Consider the following 9,167-nt stretch of genomic DNA (forward strand, 5'->3'; position numbering starts at 1 on the left):
CTGGATGCCATACCTACTGGAGGTGGTCTCTTTTAGTTCTATCTCCCCTTTGCTGTGCATTTTGGCTAAAGTCATCCCTGTTGGTTTCTGGGAGCCTCTTGCTTCCCTGGAGTCTGGGACTTTCTAATGGAAAGAAACACACACCTTCATCCTGGAGTTTGGTCTAGCATCCTAGAAGTGTTCTCTATTACCCTGTCATGGTTTGTATATTCTTGGACCAGGAAGTGGCACCATTTGGAGGTGTGACCTTGGAATAGGTGTGACCTGGTTGGAATAGGTGTGTCACTGTGGGTGTGGGCTTAAGACCCTCACCCTAGTTGCCTGGAAATCAGTCTTCCACTAGCAGCCTTTGGATGAAGACGTAGAACTCTCAGCTCTCCCTGAGCCATGACAGCCTGGATGCTGCCATGCTCCCACCTTGATGATAATGAACTGAACCTCTGAACCTGTAAGCCAGCCCCAATTAAATGTTGTCCTTTATCAGCCTTGGTCATGGTGTCTGCTCACAGCAGTAAAACCCTAACTAAGACATACCCTGTCAACCTTTCTCCTTACCTAGGGATCACAAATGTGGCTCTATATTCACTGCCTCTAGCCATTCACTTGCCAGTCACTTTTCAAATGTTGTCATAGGATTTTGCTTCCCATCTCTCTAGTGAAATGTCTGTTTTAGGAACACCGAGTACTAATTTAATTTTGAATTAGGTACGTCACAGCTGCTTTCTTTTCTTTTTCTTTTAAAGATTTATTTATGTATTACATATAAGTACACTGTAGCTATCTTCAGACACACAAGAAAAGGGCATCAGATCTTATTACAGATGGTTGCAATCTCCCATGTGGTTGCTGGGAATTTAACTCAGGACCTTCAGAAGAGCAGTCAATGTTCTTAACCGCTGAGCCATTTCTCCAGCCCTTCAGCTGCTTTCTTATTGGATTTTAATGATGGTACTGGTGATTTTGGTTTGACTGAATTCTTTATTCAGTTGGCTTACCGACATACATTCTCCTTTTTACTTCTCTTATCCACTTACATTTTTCATTTGCATGGCTTTCATGGACTCTTATCCATCCTCCTAACAGCTTTGCATTTGACTTCTTTTTTCTTCATTTTGCTTTCTGTACTTTGTTGTTGTTGTTGCTTTCAGACAAGATTTTACATATAGCCCAGGCTGTCTTTGAACCTCCCTCCCTCTATCTTTGCCTCCCAAATGCTTATATGACCAGTGTGCACCACCATGCCTGGCATACTCTCTGAACTTTTCTGCTGGCTCAGACATTCTTCTGAGATCTATTTCAGAGTAGTTCTATATAGATCTATCTCCCCATTAGAGATCCTCATCTTTCTATATACAGCCTTTCAAATTCAATGGGATCACTAGGCATGAACTTTGCATCTCTTCATACTAATGTGCTCTTTTTATAGAAAGTTCCCAAAACAGTTCTCCAAAAGGGAACTCCAGTATCACCACATAATTATTTCACCTTTACACAGAAGGAAATAAAATGATGACCATTTTATATAAATGAAACCAACACACACACACACACACACACACATTTGCCTGAAAATTAGACTGAAAAATAGATTATGAATTCAGCTACAGCCTGGGATAGGCAGTGAATTCAAATCCAGCCTGAGCAATATAGTAAGACCCTGTCTCACTACACCACAAGAACATGTGCTCTACTCTATAGTCCATAGCAATCTTATTCATAATATCCAGAAACTAGAAGCAACCCAGATGGCCCTCAATGGATGAATGGATACAGAAAATGTGGTTCATTTACACAATGGAATACTATTTAGCTATTAAAAACAAGGACATCTTGAATTTTGCAAGCAAATGGATCCTGTCATTAAGATGAATCCTAGAAAATATCACCCTGAGTGAGGTAACCCAGACCTAAAAGGATATGCATGGTAGGTACTCACTAATAAGTGGATAATAGCCAAAAAGTACAGAATGTCCATGATACACCTCACAGATGGTAAGAAGTTAAACAAGAAGGAAGGCCCAAGTGAGGATGTTTTAATGCCACTTAGATGGGGGGACAAAATAATCACAGGAGGCAAAGGAAAAGAAGGACCTAGGTGGGAGAAGGGAGGTGAGTGAAAAAGGGGGTCAAGATCGGGTATTGGGGGAGACAGGAAAGAAGTCCACAGGACCAGGAGAATAAGTGGAAATATGCAGCTGCCCGGGGTAGGGGTAGGGGTGGGGAGCACCTCCAGAAAGTTCCAGAGACCTGGGATTTGAGAGGTTCCCAGGACTCAATGGGGGTGACATTAGTAAAAAAAAAAGTGGGGAGATGGAACTTGAAGAGGCCACTTCCACTAAATAGATAAGGACCCCAGTGGTGGGAGGGGGCCACCCATATATCTCCCAATATTTTGACCTAGAATTGCTCCTGTCTAAAAGTAATGCAGCGACAAAAATGGAGCAAAGACTGAAGGAAAGGCTGTCCAGTGACTGGCCCAACTTGGGATCCATCCCATAGGAGGGCATCAAACCCTGACACTATTACTGATGCCATGTTGTGACTAGCATGGCTGTCCTCTGAGAGGCTCTACCAGCAGCTGACTGAGATGGATGCAGATACAGCCAAGCATTGGCCTGAGGTTGGGGACCCTTATGGAAGACTTAGGGGGAGGATTGAAGGAGCTGAAGGGGATGGTGACCCCATAGGAAGACCAACAGTCTCAACTAACCTGGTCCCCTGGGAGCTCCCAGTGACCAAGCTATCAATCAAAGAACATATATGGGCTGGTTTGAGACCTCTAGCATATATGTAGCAGAGGACTGACTGCCTTGTCTGGCCCTAGTGGGAGAGGATTGCCTAATCCTGTAGAAGCTTCATGCCCCAAAGAGGGGGGATGTGTGTGAGGGAGCACCCTCCAGAGTTCAAGGGGGAGGGGTAGGAGTGAAGAACTGTGGAAGGGGGACCAGGAAGGGAGCAACATTTGGGATGTAAATAAATAAAATAATTAAAAAAAAACATTAAAAGTGTAAGGCCTTTACTTGTCTAAGTACCTTGAGACATTAGGAATAAACAAGGTAGAAGAAAGGGACAAAATTCTCCTGCATATTTCACAGGGATAATGTTTTTAATCATAGGGGTAATCTAGGCAGAAGAGAACTAGGAAAAGAAGGAGCAGAAGGAAAATGATGAGAAATAATATGGTTCATGCTGAGTTTTCTCTGTTACTTCAAAATCTTTAATAAAATTTAGAATGTGTGCAAGGATTATTGCAAATAGATTCCTTGGAATAAAATGTAGACAACGTAAGATGAAAGACTTCAAATACCATGGAATGGCAAAGGTTTAAATCTCTTATTTCAACATCTCTAATCTCTTCATCATCTCCCACAGTTCGTGAACATTGTGGTCATCTCATATATCTCCCATATTTATATTGGAATGTAATGTTTCATCAGCTTTGTCCTCCATCAGTGATATCCTTTCATCTCTTTGCTCTATTCTTCTAGTGACATTTATTACTATGGTTTTTATTAGATTCATCAAGGTTTTCAATTACAGCTTTTCTATAATTTTTAAATTCACCACCTCAGTTTTTGTGTTGATATTCTCCTTCAATGCTGGCGCATAGTTTGTCCTTTTTATTTTTATGTTTTTGGTATGGCATTTTTTGTTTGTTTGTTTTTGTTTTTGTTTTTAACTTTTTCTTCTCTAGTGATGATAAAACTGAAAATGGCAACTAACCTGGACCCTTGGAAGCTCTCAGAGACTGAGCCCATGTATTCTCTTTGGTTGGTGGCTCAGTCTCTAAGAGCTTCCAAGGGTTCAGATTAGTTGACACTGTTGGTCACCCTGTGGAGTTCTTATCCCCTTTAGGGTCCCCAATCCTCCCTCCATCCATAGGAGACTCCAAGGTCTGTCCAATGTTTGGCTGGGCTGCTCTGCATCTGTTTCAGAAAACAAATTAAGAAGTCAAAGAATGTTCTAGTAGCTTGAGGTATGGGTAGGAGAAGCCAAGTAGCTCTGGGAGTACAACCAGAGCCACAACTGCTGGTTAAGCCTTATCAAGATGACAACCTCCCCAAAACACTAAGACTTCAAGACAGAGCTGATGGGAAGAAAGTCAGTAGGGAGCCTTGCTAGGATTGCTGGATGAAAGAACTTCAACAACCATTATGTGGTCCTTGGTCAGTTTCTGGTGTTAAAGAAAGATGAAAGACCTCAACTGAGACTGGCTAAAAGACCCAAGTGGTGCCAGTGCCAAGCAGTCCCTGGACTGCTTTAGATGCCTTTAAGAATGGTGTGATGCCTTCTTGTAATGTTCTCCGAGGAGCCCTTTTCAGCCCTCTAGACACAGAATGGAGTCTCCAGAGTCCACAGCCGATGGGGCTCCTGCCTGTACTCCATGAAACAAACAGTTCACACTCACATCCTATGTATTCCAGGGCGTTTTGGGAGTTTTCTCCTCTCAGCATTTCAACTTTTTTTTTGGAATCTTTGTCCTTGCCTGCCCTGACCTTCCGTAGCCCCCAGCAGCTACATGGCAAAAGTCATCAGCTTTCATGAATGGATTCATGGCCCCTTTCTGCCTCATTTCAAGATCTGTTGGATACCTTTTGGCTCCATTTTGGGGGTGGGGCAATCGCTGTCCTTATAAAGACTTTTAGATTATTAAAGTCAGTGACTGTCAAAAGAGAAAAAGAATACAATGAAATAAAAATCATGCTAAACATGTAAAGGAGTGGGGAATTACAAGAACTTTAAACAGATAATGTATTGGAACAATTTCTTCAGAATTGAAGATGGGGCCTGGAGAGATGTTCTGAGAGTTAAGAGCACAGGCTGTGCTTTCCAAAGGACCCCATATGGCACCTTACAGCCATTGTTACTCTAGTATCCCGTGGTGAACAAACATGCACGCAGGCAAAACACTCATACACTTAAAAGTTATAAAAATAATGAAGATGACCCATTCTGTTTGTGAGGGTGGGATCAACTGAATTTATGGACTCTTGCATTGCAGTCTACTTTAGACAAGTATCTCCTGTCAATTGTTTTCACTGTAGTTGTTTTCCTTTGTGTACCAGGGGCCTCTACTGGCCACAGTTTGTATTTGCAATGTGTATAGTAGATAGGTTCTTCCTCCAGCTTCCATGACCACAGATGGTACTCCTGTTTTAGCTAAATGATGTCTCTAGTTCTGCAAATGCCTTTATTATGGTTTGCTCATTCTTACCAAGTGAAAACAAACTGTATATTAAACCAGCACTTTATTGATTATTGCATTCCAACATTTTCAAATGTCTTGAATTTAGTATATAGTATATAGAACTTGTTAAAATGAGTCCAACTGACCTGACCTGTTTTGTAATCTTCAGTATACATATATTAAATCCCTTTGTAAATCGTGCTTCTTTGTAAGGGTGCATATGATTCACCTTTTTCTTAAATAATGCCTTTAAACACGGGTACATTTTTCTAAGCCCTGTCTTAATGAAAAGGGATAAATGTCCTGACCAGCAGTTATTCATGGGTACGAGGGGAACTGCAAACCTGCAAGAGAAACGGGTGGGAAAAAAGAGAGAGAGACCAAGTAGGATTCCTGTCAAGGTCTGAGTTTATTAGGCTGAAAAGCCAGGTTATAAGCACACAGTGAGGGGAAATAGGGAGGGGCTGAGGGGGAATTAACAAAGAACAAAGAAGTAGACATCTGGGGACATGGAGACTGAATTCTGACTGCAGGGAAGAGGCTCCCTGAGTCTTATCTCAGTAATGTAGATTCCTCCTTAATAGCCAGGGGTGTCAAGATGGGCTCAGCATATAACTCAGGTCCTTAGAAGTCTTGGGAGTCAGGAAGAGATAAGGAAGAGGGGACTATAATTCAAATGTTTAGGGTCTTAGGTGTCAGGAAGGGAGAGGGGGGAGGAGGTGACCAGCTCCTAACAGAAGGCCATTTGACTTATTAGGGTGGGAAACTGAGAATGGCTTACTTTCTCACAATATGGTCTCCAACAGATAAACCTCTAGATTATCTGAGTCTTGTTTCTTGTGTTTTCTAGAATGTATGAATTCTTGGCATTCTTTCTTTTTGGACAATATGAAAATGAATTTTCATTCCCACTAAAGTATTAATTGATAGCAGGGAAGGCAGAACAGACACACGTTACAGAGAGAAACTATATGGAGGATTTAATTTGCTGACAATTATCCACAAAGTAGATATCCAAGCACATAATCACGAGTTGGCAATATACAATCATTATTCACAATTAGAATCTGTTTAAGTCATCATTTATTTATTATTTTATCAAGTATAAAAACAGACTAAGTTCATAAACAGTTTACATTGAGAATCTTTATGAAGTGAAGTTATAGTATTTACTCTATAATTTTATCCAACTTGAAAGCTGTGATTTCTTTATTATAAGTTCAGTTCACTTTTATTGATAAGAATAGAACTGACAGTAATTGATTGCCTACTATGTGTTATATGCCACAAAGACTGTCAGTATCTCATTACACCCTGGAGTGCTTTTAGCAGTTACTTTTATATATTATGGAGCCAAACTATAGAGAGACAGAATTATTTTCCCTACATTCTAACCATAAAATACAAATGTGAATGTTTAGGCTCAATTTTATTTGGTGGGACAAAGATTTCCACATTCTTTCAGAGTTTCTAATGCAATATGTATAGAATGGAGTTGAGTGTTCGTATTTTACCAATCTTAGATTATGCTGACATTTCTGCTCTGTCAAGAATATTGCCAAAACCATTGCTTTCTGAAACCTAAGTATGAAAAAATCTTAATCCACTTCATGTTGCGCCTTCTAAATAGCAGAACAAGGCTCACTGTTGTGCCAAAGATGAATTTTACTCAGTGACCTAAGAGTGGCTGGGTAAAACCATAAAAACTAGTCATTTTGCTGTGTAATAACATTGTTATTTACTTCCATTCTATTATACAAATGTTATTTCATATGAGTAAAGAGCACTGATCTAGTTAATCTCCTCATTTGATGTCTGAAGCTTTACCACAAAAACTATCTAACAGATGTTTACATTGTTTCTGCTTTAATGACTCCAGAGATGGGGAGATCATTCACCTGAGAGGGATTGAGTTTTAGTTTTAGCTGCTTTAACCTGAATACTAGAAAACTCTTTCTCTAGAGTTGGAGGAACGGAGCATAGATGCAAAAATACCTAAATTACCGCCTGTCAGTTCAAATTGCAGAAAGTTTACATGATTTTTTTGAGCATGTCCATCATTTACTTCAGGAATGTTATTTCTAGTGTGCAACAAATTATCCTTGAAGTCTAACAACTGCAAACAGCTCACATTTGCTATCTCACAATTTATCTAGGTCAGAAATCTTGATACAGCTTAGGTCTTCTGTTACTGTAACTCTCTCAAGCAGAGGCACTTGCTTGTCTTTTTGTATTGGTTGGGCTATAAACATTTTGAGGGTCAATTTTTGCAAAAATTCTGCTTCCAAGTCCATATTGTTGTTAGCATGATTCAGGCACTCACAGACTGTTTGGCTAGGCTGCCTTAGATTTCTGCATGTTGTTCAGCAAAGGATGTCCTCTGTTCTCTGTCCTTTGCCAAACAAACCCAAATTGAAATAAATTTCATCTAAGCCTGAGAACTAGAAAGTGATCAGAGAGAGTCTAGTTGCAAAAGAAAGTTGTGATCTTTGGTAACCTAATCTTGGTTATGATTTCCTATTACTTTCACCACACTTGTAGAAGCAAGTCATTAAGTCTAGTCCAGATTGAATTGGATGTGATTACACAAAGAAGTGAATACTAGCAAGCAGGTTAGTCTACCTAGTAACCTAGATCCTTTAATACTTCTTCAAGCTATACCTGGCACATCCTCAAAGAGATAGGCTTTCAATGCCTTGTATTCAAGTGTACAAATACTAAGTTACATGTGGTAGTCTGAGATGACAAATTGAAGACACTTTTAGCTTCTAACATGGAATCTATCTTCTTATTTTTCCTTACTAGCAGGTATTTGATTTTATTTAAAGCAGCGATACATCTGGCTGAGTGTCTTTGCTCCCTTTGAAACTCAGGATGGTCATATGACCAATTCTTGTCATTAAATGTAAAAAATAAAATTGATAGGCATTTCTGAGAATGCTTTAGTTTTCTGCCATAACTGTGGCTTTTATATTTAGAGATGAAACAACCATACTGTAAACATGTGAGTAATGCTACTACATCTCACCTGGCTATGACTTATTCTATGTCTTATTTTAGCAACAGAAAAATGAGAAGACTCCATATAGTTGGATTTCTTGTTTGTTGCCACTGAAAATATGGCTGCTAGGTAGTCTTCGACACAAGCAGATAGGTCTTCTCTTCTATTTTATTTTTTTATTAATATCTTTATTTGGTATATAAAATAATGGGTTTCATTATGACCTTTCTATCCCCTAAGTAGTCCTCTTTCTACTTTCATGTCATATATAAACATACATACATTCATATATAGATTCATATGTGAGAGAAAACCTGTAATTAGTTTGTCTTTATTGTTCATAGTCATTATTTCTCTTGTTCCTTTCTCTCTTTAACTTTCTTTATACTCCCACATAGTTTTCCTTCTACTTTAATATTGCACACACACACACACACACACACACACACACACACACACGATACTATTTTCCTGATTCTGGCCCATTTCACTTAACATGCTGATCAATTTTCTGTCAGATGACATAATCTCATTCTTATTTATGGCTGAATAAAACTCCATTGAGTCTATATACCAAATTTTTCAATCTACTGGATTGATGTACATATATAGACTGATTTCATATACATGTATAAGCAATTACCTCAGTGGTATCCTGACTTAGATTCCTTCAACTATATACCCAGGAGTATTATGGTTGAACTATAATGTATTTCTATTTCTAGTTTTCCTGATGAATCCATATAGTGATTTCCACTGTGACTGTAGAATAGAATCTATTCTGGAATGGCCATGACTATCTATTCACACTCAGATAAATAAGCAAAGGAGTAATAAGAAGTCATATTATGTCCTGTAATCCAAGATTTGGGGCTGGGGGGTGAAGAATGAGGATTGTGGTTTTTGAGGCCAGCTTGTCTTAACAAAAAGAGCAACAGAATCCAGAATCATAGGCTGTGACTGGGTCACATGTTCAAA

The 9,167-nt window shown here is 39.3% G+C and overlaps 1 pseudogene; it reads left to right on the forward strand.

Moving 5' to 3' along the window:
• Window positions 1–4,048: 4,048 nt before the first annotated feature.
• Window positions 4,049–4,298, forward strand: LOC110287495 (barrier-to-autointegration factor pseudogene; annotated as a pseudogene).
• Window positions 4,299–9,167: the final 4,869 nt, after the last annotated feature.

Source organism: Mus caroli, unplaced genomic scaffold, assembly GCF_978045245.1.
Source record: "Mus caroli unplaced genomic scaffold, Mus_caroli_1 scaffold_5, whole genome shotgun sequence".
In the NCBI taxonomy this organism is placed as follows: domain Eukaryota; kingdom Metazoa; phylum Chordata; class Mammalia; order Rodentia; family Muridae; genus Mus; species Mus caroli.